We start from the raw sequence: 21562 nt of genomic DNA, 5'->3' as shown, positions 1-21562 counted from the left end.
CGGCAGGCAGAGAGGAGTGAGGAAGAATGACCTAGAAATCGCGATCAGCAATGGGCATCTGCAGCAAAGGAGAGCTGGGTCAGAGAGGACCCGCTGCACTTGGCAACGGGGGGGGGGAGAGGAGGGAGCCCCCCCGGGGTATGTAGGAACCAGGAGGAGGGGCAATAAGAGAAGGTACCAATCTGCACATCACCCAGGGCCCGGGCCTGCAGGGCTCCCATGCTGAAGCCGACAGAGCTTTGCACCCGGCCGGATCGAGGCAGCGTTCGTGGGCTGACAGGGTGAAAGAGCTGGGGTGGGAATGGGAAGCCAGGAGGAGCAGCCCTCCCCGTCCGCTGAGCACTGGCTCAGGGACGCGGGTATCGGTCCAGAGCGCTGGGAGGTCACGGCGCTGACTCCTTTCCACCTGCCCTAGCGAGCTCTGCCAAGAGCTACACCCCGGGGCAGGGCGACTCGCCCCTCTGGACAACCACACCAGCCCCACAACAGGGAGATGGGGGAGGAGATCCAGCCACCTCCCCCAAGCCAGCCAGGGGCCTGCAGGACGGACATTTTCCCCAGGATCTCCTGGCAGGACTTTAGGGGCTTGTCAGGGCATCTCCTTCCTGGCCTTGGTATCCAGCCTCCCATGTAGCATCCCCGTTATCCCAGTTCTGAGCACCTCAATCCGGGCACACCACACCAGAGGTGATCCCAGTCCCTGCCTCTGCCCCACGCCATGCCCCAGGCTACCCCCCTCACCATATACACACACAGCTCTGCTGACTGTCCCCTTGTGCTATTCCACTCATGGGGTCCCCAACACACAGCTCTGCAGATCAGCCATTCTGGTCCTGCTGCGCCCCCCACCCGCGCAGCCCTGGGATCCCCCTCAGACCCTCAATCCAGCCCTGTAGCCCCCCTGCTATTCCAGTCTTGGGATTGCCCCCCCCGCGCACACCCCCACCCCAAACAGTGCATCTCAATCCTGACCTACAGCCCGCTGCTGTCCCCATCCGGGATCCCTGCACACAGCCCCGCATCTGTAATCAGCTCTGACACCAACATCCCCAGAGAGCCGGTTCAACAGGTGGCCCTGTTAGCGTCTCCTCACTAAGCCTGGCAGCCTGCACCCAGGCGCGTCTGTGTTTGGAAGGGAGCTGGCAGGCTGTTGAACCCCGCACGGGCCACAGGCGGCATGGCCCACAGGCGGCATGGCCCAGCGCTCGAGGCACGGTTTGCTGGCTAGGCAGAGGCAGCCCCAGGAGGAAGGGGGACAGGCTGGGTCACTGCAGCAGGGCAGGGAGAAGGTCAGCTCAGGCCAGGCGCAGCGCCGTGAGCCTGCATGGATCTCGCCCTCCAAATCAGAGATGCCAAGATCTCCAGCAAGTTGCTCACGGGGGCCGGAAAGCAGCGGTGCTGGGCCCCACTGGAGATCCAACAAGTTCAGCCCCGCCAGCCATGCCCTAGGGAATTGCAGGGATCCTACCCCTGCCTTCCCCGAAATGCCACACTTCCCCCTCCGAGCCCCTCAAACGATGGGACAGGAAACCCAGAAAGCGGCTCTTGCTCGGAGGGCCAATCGGGGGAGGGAAAGAGAGACTGGGGCTTGCCTTCACCCTTAGAATCATAGACTCATAGAAGATGAGGGTGGTAAGAGACCTCAAGAGGTCATCTTAATCCAACCCCCTGCTCAAAGCAGGACCAACCCCAACTAAATCACCCCAGCCAGGGCTTTGTCAAGCCGGGTCTTAAAAACCTCTCAGGATGGAGATTCCCCTACCTCCCTAGGTAACCCATTCCAGTGCTTCACCACCCTCCTAGTGAAATAGTGTTTCCTAATATCCAACCTAGACCTCCCCCACTGCCACTTGAGACCATTACTCCTCGTTCTGCCCTCTGCCACCACTGAGACCAGCCGAGCTCCATCCTCTTTGGGACCCCCCTTCAGGTCGTTGAAGGCTGCTCTCAAATCCCCCCTCGCTCTTCTCTTCTGCAGACTAATAACCCCAGTTCCCTCAGCCTCTCCTCGTAAGTCAGAGAGGCTGAGGGAACCCTCGTAACCCTTCAGAGTACCGGGTTTGAGCCACTGCTGAGGTGAGAGAGATCACCGCACAAACCCACCCCCGAAATCAGCACCGGGGGCTGCCCTGGAGCGGGCCAGGGCTGAGCTGCAGAGGGATAGATGGGAGGAAGCTGGCATTGGAACAGCAGTGGGTGCTGTGGGTCAGGACAGTGGGGCGTTGCGAAGGCTATACCGGGGATCTCAGGATCAGAATAGCAGGGAAGGGCTCCAGGTTGGGAGTGAGGTGCATCAGCCCAGCTGTGGGTAGGCGCCCAGGGTTGGACCAGCAGGGAGGGGCTGCAGGTCGGGAGCGAGATGCTGTGGGCAAGGACCGGGGCTAGGGAATTTGCACAGGATTGGCCTGCATTACACCTGCCTCTCACCCAGGCAGGGCTCTTGTGCTGGTTTCCATGGGCCAGGGAGTCTCAACCTCTCCCCTCTTTGCTAGGTGACTTTACTAGGGAGATGGCGGTGGGAAGTCATTTGGATCCTTCGGAGGAGCGAAGACCCCCCTGCCCCGATGCTGTCCTCGCCTGCATCCCAGGCTCACCACACCACCCTACAAACCAGCCAGCCCGATGGGGCCACGCAGCTGACCACTCTTTTCGTTAGAGCTTTGTGCTGAAAGCCCCTCTGAACAAACGCAGCCTCACCACCATCACCGCCCTGCCCGCCAGTAAGAACAGGGAGTATCCCATTCCAGCAGCCAATCCACCTCACGCTGGGATGCGCCAGAGCTCACAAGCTAAGGGGGCTTGGCCTGGTCAGAACTTGGATGGGAGACCTCCATAGTGCAGGTGGGCAGTTCAGTAGTGAATCAGCCAGTACTGATCCCCCTCAAGATTATCCTCATCATCGGGGGGTGCCGCCCGTTTAGACGGATGTGGCCCTGACTCCCTGGGCTCATCAGCGATCCTCAGGCACTCTTCACTAGAGCTTGGTGGTCCCCTTTGGCTTACCTTGAATTCTTTCCTTGCTCTGTCCATTGGACAGAGCAAGCTTCTCTGCTCTCCGATCTACACTGTTGCTGTGTGCTGTTAAACAACTGCTGCAATTCCACCCAGTGGTGGCTGCATGTCAGTGTTGGGTGAAGTGAGCCACAAGAAACACTTACCTTGCACTTTCTATCAGATGTCCTCAAAGCACTTCACTGGCATTCATGCACAAAATAACCTTTACACCCCCCTCTGAAGCAGACTCTTATTTCTCCCTATGACACAGAAAGGCAAAGTGACTTGCCCAAGGTCACACAACAGATCAGTGGCAGAGCTGGAAGTCCCAATGCCTGCAGTTGCTACACACTCTCCCCTCTAGAGAACACCCTGCTGTATATAATCCCTGACCTATTTCGCAGCGGGGTTGTCAGGCTTAATCAAATTATGTCTGTGAAATGCTTTGAGATCCTCAGATGAAGAGTGATAGAGGAGGGCAAATGGTTATCTGTTATTAACTCGACCAGACCAGATCCTCAGCTGGCGTAGATGGGGGCAGCTGCCACAATCTCTAACTCTGCACAGGAGACACCAGAGTTTGTCCTGCAGTTTGGGTAGCCACATGCCCCAGCTCTGAGCAACACTTTGATTTGGTGCAAATGCCCTCCACTGCCCTGCTCCATGGGCATCGCTCCCGGCATGCATCTCTCGCCTGGACAGATTGATTGCAAAGAGCGGAAGGAGCTGGAATAGCAGGGCTGGCTTGTAGGATTGAGAACATCAGCGCCAGAAACCTGTCTGACAACCAAAGCCTATTTAAAGGCTTCCCAAGCCTGATGCAGAGAAGGTGTCCGACCGACCGCAAGCCACAGGGGAGGCTTCTCACTTAGGAATGCATCGGGAGACTTGAGGAAAGCTCTCCGGCTTAAAGCATCTTCCAAGCAACTATGGAGCCCCAGAAAATGTAGCTCACATAGAAATGCTTTAAACTCTATGCAGCCAGCCATGTGCCAGACACTGCTAGCAGACGGCCTTGGCACGGAGGTGTAAGCAAAAAGAGCCAGATCCTCACCTTGCGTAAATCGCTGTGGCTCTATTGAAGTTACTGGTGCAATGCCAATTTACACCCCTGAGAATCTGTCCCAACGTTTGCAGCATCTGCCTTAGCCGGCTGCAGCCCAAAGAGCGCAGAGGAAAGGAGTGTCCTTGTCTGCTCCATCTGGGGTTCAAACACCCCCTGGCACAATTTGTGAGAGCCAGGGTTTGCCCCAGTAACCTTGGTCAAATGCTCTTCCTGCCCGCCGCCGGAGTAGCATGCTCTGAATTGGCTGCTGCCCTCTGCCCAGTGGGGGCTGCATTTCACAGCTGCTCTGTGGGGTGAAGGCTGCCGTAGAGAGGTAAAGGCTCTCATCTCGGGGTGGGGGGGGAATTCAGCGAGGCTGCTCCCTGTCACCTCCGTTTGTATCAGCTGTTAACAGGCAGACAAGGGGAAGAGCTCTCTAGACAGGCTGTGAGCACACACACACTCTGGAGTTGGGCAGTCAGCGACTGCTCGCTCTCAAGAGCGAATCCAGATTAAAAAACAGATCTCCCCCGCCCCAGCTAATAACTGCCAGTGTCATGAAGTGGCCGCCGGCCTGTGGGCACAATTATTTAGGAAGGCAGAAGGCTCAGGGACTAGAGCCCGGGGGTGGGACTCAGGGCTCCTGGGATCTCTTTCTGCTCCAGCTGTGGACGCATTTTGTGATTTTGGTTAAGCGGCTTCACTTCTCTGGGCTTCGTCTGCCCAGCACGTGGAACAGGGCTGACGTTAACCAGCCTCAGAGGGAGCATCCAGGCGCCGCTCATGGAGGGAAGCTGCATTAAGCTAGAGAAGGGCAAAGCATCTTCATCCGCTACCACCCCGGCCTGCTCGGCCATGCTGCAGACACCATAGCCAGGCCCTTGGGAGATGCTCAGGTCGCTCCTAGGGCCAGGAACTGACCATTTACAGGGCCCCGGGCTAACCAGCCCCCCACCAGGGCAGGGGGAAGAGCATGCAGAGAGGGGAAAACAGGCCTTCCCTCTAAGGTTTTGCCTACATGACATTGGAAACCCTGGTCTGTGAGACCCGGGCTCCTGGACTCCTGGACTTGAGCGTCTGCACTGCATTGCAAACCTGGCTTTACAGCGCCCAGAGCCAGGTGCCAACGCGGCCATTCTGCACCACTCAGACCTGCGGCTCGACCTCCGCCCAGACTGCAGCATGACAGGGCTTGGACCCAAGTCACGCCAGGACTCCAGGGCTGATACCAGCCCCCCGGCAGGGTCCCAGGACTCAGGTCCTGAGCGCTCGCTGACCCGCGTCAGCCTGAGGTGGAGGACAGAGGAGATCACAGCGTGGGGCAGGGAGCGATTGTCCATCCCTTGTGCTCTCCCTTGTTCCGCGCCAACACATGCTTGGTCCTGTGTCGACTCAGCAACAGGTGGGTTGGCCCAGGTCTCCCCTTCCAGTCCCATAGCTGTTATCTACCCTAGTGACCCTGGGGAGAGAGGGGTGGGTATGGTGTGAACACACAGATAAAGCCACCAGCTCTGCACTATCGCCAAGGGGTGAGAGAGCAAGTGAGCTGAAAGTGACTAATCAGTACACGCAACCAGTCACGGCCACACTTCAGCGACACAGGGCTGGATCTAATGGCTCCCAGGCTGCCCGATACCCATGAGCCTGCGGGCACGGAGCAGCCAGGAATGTACATGGATCATGCTGGACTGTGCTGCAGAGGGGCAGTGCGGTCTAGTGGGTAGGGCACTTGCCTGTGACCCTACTCCTGGGTCTGACCTGCTGGGTGACCTTGGACAAGACAGGGCACCTCCGTGCCTCAGTCTCCCCCCTCCTACCCTTTGTCTTGCAAGCCATTCATGGCAGAAACTGCCTCCCGCTCTGTGTATGAACAGCGCCCAGCACAGGAAGGCCCCGATCCTGGAGGCAGCGCCACAAACAATGACCATGGTCTCTGTCCGATAGCAACAACACGCACCTGCCTCTCTTTAACCCCCTGTGCAGACATGGGCTTGTTAAGCCCCACCTGTTCCCGAGAGAGAAAGAGACAGGGTCGCTATCCTCACCTTACGTACGGGGAAGCCGAGGTGCGGAAGAAGGTTAAACGACGGCCCTGATTTCACTAGAAATAAGTCAGGCAGCTCCAAACCCACAGGGCCAATCAGATGCACAGCCGGCCCTGCGCACGGACACAAGCCCCAGATCTTGGTGCACCACGGCGGTGGTCACGCACGGACGGAAAGCGGGGCAGGCCGGACCTGCCCTTTCAAACCGAAACAGGCCCCAAGCGACTGGCGCAATGTCCCAGGGGGAACGAGCGACACGGCCAGAATTAGGAGCTGGGCATCTCTGCCTCCCGCTCTTGTTCTGTAACCACTCAGTTACTGTAACCGCTGGGCTGAGAGGTTCCCTCCATAGCCGCAGACAGGGAAACAACCCACGGCAAGCACGTGAGAGCCAAACTCCCCACTAGCGTCCGAGCAGTCAGGACAATAAGGAGGCCTGCTCAGGCCGGGTCCACATGCAGATTCTGGACCGGTGGAATGCCAGGTAGGGGCGTGACCGGCTCCCCAGCTCAGAGGGTAGGAAGGGCAGGGCTGGCATGGAGCGCTCACAGCTCCGATGGGCATTGGCACCACGCCTTCTTCCTCCCGGGACAGCTACCGAACTGGCTGCTGCGGCATTTCAAAGGAACATTCTCAGGCAAGGACCCTCTGCCTCGTCCGGCCCCTCACCTTCCAGTCTGGGTCTCCTCCCCGCCCTGCTCCTGTGCCCGCTGCCCCATTTCCCGGATCTCTGGTCCCACCTGCACCACCCCGCCCGACATGCCTCCCCCCGCCACCCACCACCCCCACCGGCCGTTCCAACACGTCTCAGCCTGCCCACGCCTTGGGTCTGCTGGCACGCTTTCACACCGTGGCCCGGCTCGGGGAGGCAACCCGGTCCCGTGTTCGCCGCCAGCCCAGACCACGCTCTAGCCCTGGCATGGGACAAGCGGGGCCACCTGACTCAGTGGTTTTCGCAGCACGGTTGAGTGCTAAAGCAAATACAGCCGGCAACCCATAAGGCTCGACAGACCGCAGGGGAGGGGCGGAGAGCAGAACCCAGCGAGGGAGGGCGTGCTTGGGGCAGCTTGAACGGAGCTCTCAGGAAAGAGATCCTGCCCCTATGGCCAGGGGGTCACAAGCCAGGCAGAAGAAAACGGCCATCCAGCCTTTCCCACGCTGCTAAATGGGCAGGGGGCATGGGGGGGGGGTTCTGCCTACAAATGGCTACTCCGGATATGAGCACGTTCCAAAAACCTACATAGACGAAGGGATTTCCAGGGGTGCCCAGAATGGGTCCGGTGGAGAACAGCTGTGCCAGGAGAATGTGGGTCTTTGCCCCGCTAGTGGCTGGTCGTTAACGGGGGAAACCCTCCAACGTGGGTGCTGACACAACCTGCCTCGGTTTCCAACTTCAGCCACCCATGCAGAGGAATGCGTTAGCAGCGAATTCAAACCCCTTGGAGCCACAGGCCCCAGTTCCTCCCCAAACCCCGGGGTAAGACGAGGTTACAACACAGCAGCTCTTCAACGTCAGGTCACCCACCCCAGAGTCATTAACCCCGCGGTCCCATTGGTAGGGCCCCGCTCCGCAGCCCATCCCCCCTGGGAGCTCCAAGCCCGCTTCTCTCCCCGAAGTCACCTCAGGTCTCCTGCCTGCGGCTTCCAAGCCTCCTCACCTGACGGTCCTACCCCTGCTCGGAGGAACCTCCCTCCCCGGCCAACGCCTGGCTTCTGGGCCCCGCTCACACCAACCAAAGCTGGTTCTTGCCCTCCTTCCTACCAGCCTCTGCATGAGCCTTCCTGCAGCGCGCCCCAGCCCAGTCCTCCCAGCACCTCACCAGCAGCTCCCAGTTTCTGGTACCCCAGGTCTCTTGCTGCTCCTTCCGCAGGAAATTGTCCCCTGCTCCAGCTCTCCCTCCTCTGTTCTCAGACAGCTTCCACCAACCCCATTCTGATACTCCCTCACCCCGGGGCTGTCTCTTCGTATGGCCCAGATACCATCTCGCCTCAACTGGAAATCAGCTGACCAGTCACAGATGAACTACACCCTCCCCGAGGGTCAGTCGTTCTGCGACACTGGTCCACAAAAGAGGATAAAAGTCTCCCGCAACGGCAAGCGAATGGTGCTCCTCCTCCAGCCAGCGCAGCAGAGCCTCGTGATCTTAGCCCTGAAGTTGCTGGGTTCAAACCCCACTCTGGACCCTGATCCCTGCTGCTGCAAGTAACTGAGCCATTTTATCCTCCCAGTTTTGCTCATACAACCCTGGCTGGAGCACTCCCTGATTGACGGCAGGGTTATCAGAAACCGCAAGAGCCAGGAGGGCTTTCACCCAGGAGGCCTGCAGAGGGAAAACCCACTGGGCCTTCTAGCCAGCTTCTTTGCAATGCATAGGGAGCCTGCTAAAAGGCAATGAATAGCACAGACCCTTCCACTGCCAGCTCCTTATGTGATGGGGGGAGGGGTACCACCTTGGCCAGCATGCAGGGATTTAACGGGAGACCTCCAGAGCAAAAAGCACAAAGCTCCTACAGCTGCAGCTAAGGGACCAATCCTCCTAGATCTGGGGCTGTAACAGACTCAGATCCCCCATGGTCCAGGCACGCAGAGGGACCACAAAAGGACTCGCCCCTGGGCGATATAAACAGCTTGCAGAAGGAAACTGACAAACTCCAGCCAGTTTCCCCCTGCAGCCAGCTCTTTAAACTGGAAGTCTGCTAAGGGAAACCAACTGCGACACTAGCCAGTTTCCCTTGGCCAGCTTCACTGAGCTATCAGGGCTTTTATATGGATAGAACTGACCGCAGTCAGGCTTTTATCCGCCCAGCTACGTAAGAATCCCACCTCTAACCAACACAACTATGCCGGGAAAGCGTAGACCAGGCCTTACAGTCTAAATACACCAGGTGGGAGGAAAAACAGAGGCACAGAGCCGGGAAGCGACTTGCCCAAGGTCACCCGACAGCTCAGTGGCAGAGATGGTAACAGATTCCAGGCTCACTGATCCACCCAATCCTACCCATTAGATCACGCTCCTATGGCAGGTAAAGAACACACTGGAGCTATCCCAATTTACACCAGCTGGAGATCTGGCCCAAGAGGAATAACTCCAGGGGGTTGGCCAAGTATCTTCCCCACCTCATCCCACAAGAAAAGGCCTTCATGTCCAAGCCTGTACTCGAACCACCTCATTACTACACTGGTCAGTATCAGCCACAATCCTGAAATCCAGCCCACACGGGGTCTAGCAGTCCCTTAAAACGCGGTTCTGCTCACAGAAACGATGGTGTAAAGAAACCAGCCCCCTCCTACCCTACAGAGCTGCTCATATCACAGTCAGACCTATTGATTGTAGCAGCCAACGCTTCTCATTCACACTAACCCTGCAGAGCTATGAGACAATGGGCTGAATTCAGCTCAGACTCCCACGTCAGCAGTGGAATCCATTAACTAAGTTCCAGTTCCGGTTGCACTTGAAGACAGCAGGGCCACACAGGTGTCACCGAGGGAAAGATTCTGCAGGCCGGATCCAGATGACAGGACGACGGGGGAGAAGGAAAAAGTCCAGCTGGATGTACAGATGAGTTTCCAGGGCAGACAGCTTAAAACAAAAACCCACCAGCCCCATCCTTCCTCTAGTCAACTGTGAACATTTGGTTGGAGTCACAGACACAACCATGGAGCACAGCTGCATTTTTGAGATGGCTTCATAGCCATTAGCCCAGGATGAAATCCTGGCCCTGTTGAAGTCAGTAGCAAAATGCCCATCCACAACCACAACACTAGGATTTCATTAAACGCTCCCCGGAATCACAGCTTCAAATCCGAGCAAGCCTGTCTCCATCGAGCATCCTTCCTGGAGAGGGCGTGTCTTGTGGTTAAAGCTCTGCATTGCAACTTGGTAGATCTGCTGTGCCACACACTCCCTGTGCAACCTCAGGCAAGTCCCTTAGTGCCTCACTGTCCCAACAGTAAAATGGAGATAATCCTTCCTTTGCCTTGTGTGTTAGACAGTTAGCTCCTGTCTCTTATGATGCGTGTGTACACAATGCAGCCCGGATCTCAGCAGGGACTTCTAGACGCTACAAATCATAGATCAAGTGGGCCCTAATCTTCTCTCATTTAGCCCCCCATAAGTCAGAAAGGCAGCCTAAGAGAGAGGAGAGTAAAACCCACTGAGGTCCATGGGTGGATCTTTTTAATAAATCCTCTCCGCACAGCAAGAGCCCATGGCATCTTTCATGGGCCTATAGCTCTGCTCAGACAAAGTTTACCCTCCACGCACCAGCTGCTATTTCCTCCCCCACCCCAGAATCAGCTGCATTTAGAGTCTCTGTACATACAGCAGCACGGAAAACCCCTGTGGACCCTTTCTGAGTGAGCAGTGCTAGCTACATAATTAATCAGGAAAGGCCCTTTCTGAAATCAAATCCCCTCTGATCGGATCAGAAATCCGCTGGGCCAAAGCTTTGAATACCAAGCCGCGCACTGGCCCTGCCTGCAGCCCAGAGCCTAGCTTTCAAGCGTGGCAGTACTAAAAGGACAACAAATAAGGCTCCAGTTTTCAAAGCCACCGAAGGGATTTGGCTGCCAAAATCATGATTCCAAAATTAGCCACAACATTTAAGATCTGAGTCTGCAAATTTCTGACAAATTTCGAGACAACCCAGGGAAGATCTGAATTTGGGCCAAGGTTAGTAAGAGCCTTGGGACCGGGGCTGTCTCTTCATTCAGTGTTTTGTACAGCGCCAAGCAGGACGGGTCCTGGTCCATGACTATAGCTCCAAAGTGCTACAGCAAGAAGGCTCATAAACTAATAATAATTTCTTCCTGCTGAATCTCTCGAGAGGCTCTCGTGCCCCACGGCAGGATGTGAGGCCCCTCTGAGACACACTTGTCCCATTGGAGAGGGATAAAGTGAGGTCTCGCCCGGGACAGACTTGTCCCATTGGAAAGGGATAAAGTGAGGTCTTTAGGGAGCCCCATCAAGTGGTTAACAATGGGGTACCAAGAAGAGATGTAAACATTAAAAAAATGGAACTGGAAACCCCAAGGATAATAACGTAAAGCCAGGGATTTTCCTCCGAAGCAGACACTGTAGGGCTGGATCCTCCAGAATGCTCATGTTCCCACTGAGACAATGGGAGCTGCTGGGGACTGAGAGCTTTGGAAAGTCCAGTCCATAGGACTGAATCTAGGGTGACTAGAGAGCAAGTGTGAAAAATCGGGACACAGAGTGGGGGGACAATTGGAGCCTATGTAAGACAAAGCCCCGAATATCGGGACGGTCCCTATAAATCGGGACATCTGGTCACCCTAACTGAATCTAAGGCCCACTGAAATCAACGGGACCCTTTCTATTAACTTCAACGGGCTCTGGACCAGGCTCGTAGTTAAGGGCACACAGCACTGCCAACGCTTGTGACTTTATTGCACGTCTTGGGACCCGGGGCTTTTTTCTTACAAGCAGTCATGTGATTACAGGAGAAGCATCTCACAGCCTTCACCTACCTCAAGAATTCTCTGCTCCTCATGGTCGCAAAGAAAAGCTTGAAACCATGAAGCCTCAAAAGGCAGCTGCACCGGAAGTCAAAGAAGAAGAACCCCACATTTAAAAAAAGCATGAAATTTATTATGCCCATCTCGTGATTTTTGAACTCTTGGGACAAGCAAATGTTTCATCTATTAAGCCAGAAGAGATTCTTGTGATCATCTGCTCTGACCTCCTCGATCACACAGGCCAGAGGACTTCCCTGAATTAATTTCTGTCTGAATTAGAGAAATATAAAGCAAGGTCCTGTTCACCCTCGCCCTAACCCATCCGATTCCCCTCTTCTCCCAGAGCTAGGGCTAAAAGCCAGGAGTCCTACTTGCCAGTCCACCCCTGCTCAAACCACTAGACCAAACTCCCTTCTCAGTGCTGTTCATGTTCCTCTTAGTGTTCCACACCCCTTGTCCCCATTCAAACCATATGCTCCTTTGAGCAGGGACTGTCTCATGGTAAATTGGTCCAGCTCTCAGCACGAGACCCTGATCCCAATTGAGGCCTCTGTAACCATCATCCTGCCTCCTCTAGGGTAGGAGCGATGGCATCTGGAAGATCACACCCCGTCCCGGGCACAGCGTGAGCCCCGAGAGCGAGGAGGGAGTTCAGAGAAGAGAAACAAACTAGCGAAGGGCTCTGCCTTGGGAGGAAAGGTTTAAAGAGTTAAACAATGGGCAGACAGAAATAGTAACGCTCCGCAGACATCCGAAAGGGTGTAAGCACGCAGGGAGGAGGCATTACTTATTACGCAAGGAGGACAGGAACGGAGAGGAAAAAAACCGAGGATGAATACTAGGAAACATTTCCCGGCAGCGAGCTACGTGAGGGCATGGAAAGACCTGTCCAAGGGAAGAGCATTTGTCGTCCATTCCCCCATGGGCTGGGTGGCACCTGACCAATCTCTCAGCTCTAACCTCTCTGATCCTGCCGGGGTTCTTCACGGTCACCACCAGACTGCGTATTGCACCGTGCATACCAGCTCGCAGCCTAGGTTCTGCTCTCAGCTATACCCGCATCCATCCACAATAACCCCGCCAAAGTCAATAGCGTTACTCCGGATTTACACCAGCATGGCCAAGAGCAGAATCTGGCTCACCCTTTGCAGCACCGGGGCGCACTGGGCCTGGTGATCTGAACAGAACACACAGACAAGCCATTAGCAAGCAGTTTTCCCGGAGGAACATCTTTCCTACCATGGCCCCATTTTGCTGGTCACCTGCAAGGATAACAAGGGACAGATGGAGAAGGAAAGCAGGGAGAGGAGTGAATCCCACACCCCCCCCATCATCCCCTCCCGCCCCCCCAGCCTCAGCAGGCAAGCCATCTAGCTCCAAAAGCAAAAGGGAAAACGAGCCCCAAAGACCAGAGGTGCAGGAGCAAACGCATCCACCAGCAGAACGGCCCAGGGACCACAGGAACAAAACCCATCGCCCGGCAATGAGGCTGCAAGCGCTGCAATATTCCAGACGGTCCTCCTCAAAAGGATGCAAGTAGGAAGTATAAATTATTTAAGAGCAGCTGCTGCTCTGGAGCCTTTTCATTCCCCCCACGTGCACACACACACACCCCGCTTTGTATTTATAGCACACGGCTAGCGTGCAATACGAGGCATCAGCAAACCTTTGTCTCATGGGCAATAATACACCCGTTTTCCTTCTCCCATCCCAGCCAGCAATGGGGAAACAAAGTGCCGAAGCCGTCCAGCGAGAAGGTCAAGAGACAAGATTTCGATTTGAAATAATGGGGATTTGGGGGCGTTCATGCATCCAAACCGGCTTTGCATCCCCTTGGTCTCTACGGCACAAAGTTTAAGCCCTTACGAGGGCAGGTGTCCAGAGAAAGGGATCCAGGGGGTGGAGGCAGGGCTGCACCCCACAAGTAGTCTCCAGAAGCTGCAAAGGCCAGGCACCAGTAAGGGAATGCAGCCGGGGGAGCATGCACCCTCTTGGGGAGCTCCAGAACGATCCCCCTCCCATTTAAAGGCCCCCAGGGGAAAAACCACCCCACCACCCTGCCCCCCCAACCACCGCTGCTCATCTAGAGCCATGTGCCCCCGATTTGCTTCCAAGGAGTGCGGTGCGATTGGCGCGCACACAGCCTGTCTCACACCCCCAGGCACATCCTCCGAATCGCGACCTACCTACCAACCAGACAGACAGACAGACACACACAACACAAGCTGGAGCTCAGCCAGTCCTGACGAAAGGAGGCAACGTTCCCGCTGCCAACCCCCCTGCGCCGGATCACCCCCCCCCCATACACGCAGGCAGCCTGGGCATTCTGCGCTGCCGTTTCATAACCATCCAGTCTCTGCCTTTTGTCCCAGGGCCCGTCCTGGCAGCCCCTGCACACCCAGGGGCCTGGATGCCCCCCCACCCCCCAAAAAAAGACTTTTACCCATCCCAGGGAAGGACGGGGCATCTCTGGCAGCAGGATGCATGAGCAACCCCGACCCAAGGGTGCACACACGTTGCAAATGCACCTGCCAGGCGGTGCCTGCCTCCCCCACACCCGCCCAGCCCAATTCGCCCCCCCCCCACCTCCCCAGCGCTTCCTCTCCCTGCAACATTCCCTAACAAAGCCCTGAGCCACCAACAGCTGCTGGGCGCCCCCGGGCCCCTGCTCCCCTGGGCACGCACAGGTCGGTTACCTGTAACAGGTAAGGCTTCCCTGCAGCCGCTGGAAAGCCTGTTCTTGGGGGGGGGCTGCACCCTGCATGCCCCCCCCCGGGGTCAGGAGCGCCGCCGGGCCGGCTCCCCTTCCCCTGGCACGGGGCAGGAGCCCGGGAGAGGCTGGGGCGCTGCGTCCCCGGGGCGGGCGGGCCCCTCCCTTACCTGCAGCGCTGCTGCCCCCGGGGGGGGGCAGAGGGGGGGTGGCTGCAGCTGGGCCCAGCCGGGCTCGGGGCCCCCTCCCTGCGCTGGCTCTGCCCCACCTCCGCCAGGGATCCGGCTGCCCCCCGCTCCGGCTCCTTCAGCGCCCGCTCCGCCTCTCCTCCATCTTTGCAGCTGGCTCCGCTCGCTCCCTCCGGCCCCGCCACCAACAACAACATTCGGTGACGTCACTCACCGTCACGTGACGGAACCCTGGGCTAAAAATAGCCTCCTCTCCCCCCCCCCACCCCTCGGCCGCCGCCGCCGCCGCCACTCTCCTCCTCCCCCCTCCTGTGCCTGGTCCCCGGGGGGCGTGGCCTCAGCGACACTGTCTTAAAGGGCCAGAGGAATATTTTTTTTGGGGGAAGGGGGCAGCTTGAGGCCTGGCTGCAAAGGGTCGCCCCTCCAGGGAAGGAGGTGAGCAGAGGTTTGCAAAGCCCAGCGCTCAAAAGTGAGCCCATGCCGTGAATTGCCCCCTCCAACCCCTCCCGGGGGGCAACCCGAATTCGGGCCCCTTGTGCCTCGGCCCCAGGCTCATGCCGTCAGGCCCTGTGGCTTTTCCTCCTCGGTCCATATGCAGCCCTGGGCCTCACCTCCCGCACGCCGCCCGAACCCCCGCGCCGACTGCGGCGTGGTTCCTTCCTCCCCGGGGCGCTCCTCCCCGCCGGGGCGCCCCGGGCGTGTCACGGCCCCTTGCGCGCTTAGCGTGTCAACCGCCCTGGGAGAGGGCCCAGGATCCCCATTTTACAGACGGGAAACTGAGGCCCAGAGACGCACCCGGGCCAAGATGTGGCAAAAGCGTCCACTCGTTTTGAGGGCCCAGTTTGCGACGCCGTGGGCCGGTGGGTTTCAGCAGCAGAGGAAGGTGGAGGCTCAGGACTCCTGGGTTCAGTTTCAGCTTAGGGAGCTGGAGTGAGCGCTAGCAGTTTAGACCAACCGGCCCCTGTGCCTCTGGCCTGTCCCATCCCCCTCTGCCACTAGTCACTCCTCCCTGGCTCCTGCCCCTGCCCCCCCCTTCTCCTATCTACTCCCTTGCCCAGCTCCTGTCCCCCTCCTCTGCACCCATATCCTCCCCCACCCCTCTCCTTGCCTCCGCTCCTCCCCACCTCTGGCTCCTGCAATCCCTTTTCACATCTCCTCCCCATCCTCATCCCAATCAGCCTTCACCTCCCTCCTTCTCTTCCAGGCTGCCTGGGCTCCAGCTGGGGGAGCACTGAGAGCAGAGAGCCCCTACCCACCCCGATCTCCTGGTGTGGCAGCAACCCCTGGCAGCCAGACAAAGCAATTGCAAGGGAAAGTCCTGCTCGGTCCCTGCAGTCCTGGGCTGGAGCATGCTAAATTGCTCTGTGCGGATGTCACATGCACAATCTGGTCACACGTAGGAGCTATGAGGGGGATGGAGCATGCTCCGTGCGGATGGCATCTTTGGCAGAATTTATCACCCGAGCTCTAACAAGTCTCTACTGAGCATGTGCAAATTTAATTTTTGCCGAGACTTATAACTTGGCCAACTTTGGGCACATTTTCACAGAGCTGGCAAAAGGCACAGGCCTGACTCCTGCCCAGTTCCAAACCCCTGCTCCAAAGCATGGAGGCACTTCCTGAAGAAATGGTGGCAAGAGGTTTTGTAACATGAGCAAAACAAGTGGGTTTCCCCTGTTCTCACTCTCTGAAATGGCTGAACTGTTTGAGGTGAAACTTTCCAGAAAAATTCAGCGTGAGGTCGATACCGGGCATGGAAAACATCGTCCCCACCCGTTAACGTTTGGCAACGTTTTAAGCAACTGGGAACAGGATATTCTAATGGGAAGTGGTAGGCAACCTTCACGGTATCATAGAATCATAGAATCATAGAATATCAGGGTTGGAAGGGACCCCAGAAGGTCATCTAGTCCAACCCCCTGCTCGAAGCAGGACCAATTCCCAGTTAAATCATCCCAGCCAGGGCTTTGTCAAGCCTGACCTTAAAAACCTCTAAGGAAGGAGATTCTACCACCTCCCTAGGTAACGCATTCCAGTGTTTCACCACCCTCTTAGTGAAAAAGTTTTTCCTAATATCCAATCTAAACCTCCCCCACTGCAACTTGAGACCATTACTCCTCGTTCTGTCATCTGCTACCATTGAGAACAGTCTAGAGCCATCCTCTTTGGAACCCCCTTTCAGGTAGTTGAAAGCAGCTATCAAATCCCCCCTCATTCTTCTCTTCTGCAGGCTAAACAATCCCAGCTCCCTCAGCCTCTCCTCATAAGTCATGTGTTCTAGACCCCTAATCATCTTTGTTGCCCTTCGCTGGACTCTCTCTCCGGTAAGGCAACACTCCCAGCCCTAGGATACAGAAAGTGAGAGTGTATGATCCCACTTACAGCAAAGCGAATCCAGAGTGAGGCCAGGTGTAAATCCAGAGTAATTCTGGAAAGAGCTCAGAATCTGGCTCCTTATGCGCCAATTAACACTCCTCTAAGCCACCTTGAACGAGTCCTGACTGCTTTTTACACGTTTGTCTCTCTCTTCTGGTAATCCCCATGACGCCACTTACACAATTTAAGGGCCTGATCCTGCACACACTCACTCCAGAGAACAGAGCCCCCTTCACCATTTTCTGTCACCCTGGCAAAATGAGTGCAAAGGAGGTGAAAACATGACCGTCCTGGGCCCCGATCCTGCACACACGCGCTTAACTTTGTGCACCTGCATTGTCCAGTTGAAGACAACTCAATATTAAAGGAATGCCCTCAACTTTAACTTCGCTCCAACTTCAAAGGTGGCCAGAACCAAGCCAGCCTCAAACCGGTGCAAAGACTTCCACAATTCAAAGACAAATCCCGACAACTAGTGCCATCAGTTGCTTTTAAACAAATGCATGTCTGAACTGCAGCAATTGCAGCCCTGCCAACCTGAAAATGAAACTGACTTGCCACCATGAAAACCAGGATGCAAGACATGTGGCAGGTAAACACAGCCTATAAAGAATGGCAGATAACTTGGGTTTTAAAAATTCTCTTGCTTTTAATTCCCTACAGTCTCATATGTTAGGAACTCAAGCCCTGATCCTGCAGCTTGAGCCCGCTCCCTGATTGCTCATGGCAGGATTAGGGATATAGATTATAGATCAGCGCAAGGGACAGGGAAGAGGAGCAGCCAGAGCATGTTGTGCTCCCGCTCTGTTGGCAGGTGGTCTCTTGGGCTAGTTGGTGTAAGTGAGAGCAGCCCCAAGGTGGCACTACACTGGAACTGGGAGGAGAATCAGGGAGCTGGAACCAGCTTCCCAACAGCCCCCCACCCCTGCTACCACCAAAGGGGACCCAGGGCTTGATCCTCACCCCTTGCCCCAGTTTGTCTTTTTGGGCGGGAGGGAGAGGACCATGCCCTGATTCTTCAGAGACAGCAATGGCAGCGTGGCTCTCTATATCCCGGGCGCTCAGATCTTCAGGCCCCTTGGAGAACAGAGTAATGTGGCAGCAGTGTTGTCTAGTGGCCTGGGAATTCCTGAAGAACCAGTCTCATCTCTGCCACAGATTTGCTGTACAGTCTCAGACAGGTCACTTGACCTCTTTGTGCTCCAGTTTCCTCATCTGTAAAATGGGGATAATACTCCGTCGAGGGGTGGGGGGTCAGAGAGAGAGCACTGCTCGCTACTACATGGAATCAGAACTTCTTACCTGTGTGTCATCAGCCCTATACTGACAACACAAAGGAAATTCTCCTTGAGCTCAAGGGAGAGGAGACTTGGCTTTTGGTGCATTAGCACTATGTTTGAGATGCAGATACCTCAGGGGATGTAGGTTTGTTTTGTCTGGATTTTTTTTTTTAAGTCATGTCTAAACCCCAGAGTTTTTACAAAGACAGTCTGGGTCCCACTTTGACCCTGCCAAGGCTCTTCTGTCTGCCCCGGAAGCCAGTGGAGATGCGCCAAGCTCTGACACACGCCTTGTGCTTGTACTCTTTTGCAGGCTGTAATATCTTGGCAGAGGAGTTCGGCCCAGCCTGGACCTCTGTAATCAATTTACTATTAAAGCCAAGTGGGCAAACAGCACGTTAGAAATAACCCCGGCGTCTGGAGCAGAGGGAAGCCAGGCCACCGCGCTCCAGGCTCAGACAGGGACAGGCAAGGTCATCATTCTGTGGTACTGAGAGACCTCGCTCACCTGCTGAGCCTTCGGGGACAATTCCCCAGGGCTCAGAGTCAGCACCCACAACCAGGGCTGGGTTTCCCAGCAGTGCTCTGCCCCCCACCCCAGTGCACTACAGGCTGACCTACGACAAAGACCTGGCCATTTATTTTGGTGCTTAAATGGATCCCGGGGAGGGGAGGAATCAAATTTTTAAAGCCACCGGTCACAGGGGACGCTCGCCTCAGGATTTACCAGCCTGAGCTGCCACCACTCCCTGTGGCTACTGCCCTTCTCAGCGTCTTGCCAGACTCTGCAGACCAGGGCAGGATCCCCGGGGCTTCCTCTCCCCGAGAACTCGTCCTTCTCCCTAGGGAGTGAGAGCAGAGCTCCTCCCTGCTACATTTAGGCTCCTCCCATTTAAATCAATGGGCATCAGGTGCCTAAATACCTTGGAGGATCTGGAGTTTAGGAGTCCAAATCTCATTGGAAAGCCAGTGAGATGTAGGCTCCTAAGGGCAGTTTCTATGCACCTAAATACATAGATGGGCACTTTGTGGGGAGCAAGTTAGGTGCCTATCTGCCAGGGGAATTAGGCACCTAAGCTGCTTGGGTGCGTTTGATAATCCCACTAGGTGCCTATCTACATCTTTAAGCACATAAAGGCCTTTGAAAATCTGGCCCTAAGAGACTTTTGAAAATGGATCTTAGGCTCCTAAGTGATTTGGGCACATTTGAAAATCTGGCCCCTTGGTATTTGTAGGATAGCTCCACAGCACACCCAGCAGCGTGTCTGTGTGTGTGTGTTTGTGTTTAACTGGTGACCCTACATTGCCCATGGAAACTCATTGAGCAATTAAACAGCTTTCTGAGCAGAGATCGGTGATCCCCTGGGGTTTCCCTATCTACCCCCTCTGCATGACCCCAGGGTAAATTAGCTCAGTGCACAAGTCAAAATATTTTTTTTCCTCTTAAACTACTCCTGCTTCAGATTCCACCTGGGACTGGAAAATCCAGCTTCCCCTTTCGTCGGTCCTGCCTTCAGAACGGAGCTGGGGACTCTGTTGCTGTTGCGCAAGGCGGAGGGGAATCCAGTTTGCTCTCCCTTAGCTCTGGCCTGCTGCAGGGCAAACTTATTGCTGTCAGCAAACTGAAGGGCCCAGTGGTCATGGGAGTCAGGACTTCTGGGTCCTAATCCCACCTCTGATCTTGACTCCCTCAGCTGTCTTGGGCGAGTCACAGCAATGCTCCGTGACTCGGTTTCCCTATCTGTGAAATGGGCATAGTAAGGCAATACACCGCTATTGTCTTTCCAACTCTGTGGTCTGCCTCAGAGACGTGGCAGATGGGGGAAGTCCCCAAAAGGAAGCTGAACGCGTTCCACCAGCGTAGGTTAAGAAGACTCGGGAATTCATTGGCAAGATCGCAGAACCAACGTGGAAGTGCTGCCCCCTACGGGTCAGCAGTCTGCAGACTCAGTCCTTAGATGGAGAAGGTTACCGTGGTCTGGCCGTACTGACACCCAAGGCACATCTTGGATTGGGTTCCATCCAGGGGGAAGAGAAGGCGTGGAGGACAAAGAACAACAGGACGATCAAAAAGGATGCTGCCCTCACGGAGACAGTTTATGGTGGAGTTAAACTGGCAGTAGGGAACATGCATGTCCTCATATCAGCATGGCGGGGGGACGACCCTTCCAGCCCTACCTTTCTAGGGTTTTAACAGCAGGAACTGTTCTGGCTATTTCTGTGTCCTGTGCCTTTAAATCTCGGTAGATTTCTTGCAGCGGGTTCCATGTGCCCAAGCAGCGAAAGGCAGCAGAAATCTTTTTTTAAACTGGCTCGAGGTTTAGAGCTGCAGGCCCAGATTCAGTTCTGCAGGGGCACAAAGGAGCCAGCATAGAACCATAGCTGGCCAGCTGAGAATTCCCCAGCTGAGGGGGAGCTCTCTCCCCTGGCAGAAAGCTGCACCAGCTCCCCACACAGAAGTCTATAGTCCCGGAAATCACCACTTGAAGGCCCCTTTACGTGGCTAGAATGCCTCAAGAGGAATCCGGCCCCAAGAATTTTGGAAGTGCTATAAACCCTCCTGCTTCAGGGCGTAAGTCATCCGGATGGGGTCAGGAGGAAAAATGTTCCTTGGGGTCAGTTATCCCACAATGGCCTCCTGCAGAAAGCTGCTGGCATTGGATTGGATGGACCCCGGGCCGGATTTCCCATGGCGATGCTGGACTCTAGTGATGTTATTTAGCAGGCCAACACTCGGCAGTGCCCTTACAGGTTCGAACATCCAATGCGGGGATCCACGCATACCACCTTGAAGGCCAAATTCTCTGCTGCATCAATTGATGCAGTCCGTGGAGCTGTTCACACCAGAAGCGAATTTGGCCCAGCGGGGGCACGGTTGTAAGGCTGTGGGGTGCTTGGAGATGCAAACTGTAAGCCAGTGGTTTGTCCCTGAGTTTTGGCCCTTCATTCCGCAAGTGGGAGTCTCTATCCCCCTAATTACCACATGTGGTAAAACACAGCAAGCCCCGAGCCGCACGAAGGGATCCGTCAACTCATTTTTCGCCTTCCTCTGCAGCGTGGGGTGCAGGTCGCTTGCCAGGATCATCTGGGGCTCGCTCAATCAATTGCCTGCACTTGGGGGCACCTTGGTCCCTCCTGTTTTCTGCCTGTGGCACACCATAGTGTCACTTCCTGTGGGCTATGATACTTTGGGTCAGTTTGGGTTGCCGGGTTCAGTGTGCGGGTGCTGGAGTGGGTGGCATGTGATATGCGGGAGGTCAGATGAGAAGGTCTGGTGTCTCTTCTGGCTTCAAACTCTCCGACACTGGGCCGGTCTGGGATCAGATGCTTGCTCTCCCGGGCTTTTGGCCCAGAAGAGGCTGCGACGTAGCCCCGGATATGAGAGGATGAGGAGCCAGAGGTGTGAGGTGAAGTTTCTGTGGGCAGGCTGTAAATCTGATGCTGG

The 21562-nt window shown here is 55.9% G+C and overlaps 1 protein-coding gene across 5 annotated transcripts in view; it reads right to left on the bottom strand.

Moving 5' to 3' along the window:
- The window catches only part of HDAC5 (histone deacetylase 5), a 102856-nt gene extending 88219 nt beyond the window's left edge, over positions 1 to 14637 (bottom strand). For 4 of the 5 annotated variants that reach the window (XM_084615705.1, XM_084615707.1, XM_084615708.1 and 1 more), the window contains exon 1: positions 14444 to 14637. The gene's annotated coding sequence lies outside the window, so the exon portion shown is untranslated. The remainder of the gene's footprint in view (positions 1 to 14443) is intronic. The other variant, XM_084615709.1, reaches the window with a different exon arrangement.
- Between the last annotated feature and the right edge of the window lie 6925 nt (positions 14638 to 21562).

This window comes from Lepidochelys olivacea (genome assembly GCF_965140295.1).
Source record: "Lepidochelys olivacea isolate rLepOli2 genome assembly, chromosome: 27".
Classification (NCBI taxonomy): domain Eukaryota; kingdom Metazoa; phylum Chordata; order Testudines; family Cheloniidae; genus Lepidochelys; species Lepidochelys olivacea.
The sequence above is the reverse complement of the archived record's forward strand: the minus strand, read 5'-3'. Positions and strand labels throughout refer to the sequence as shown.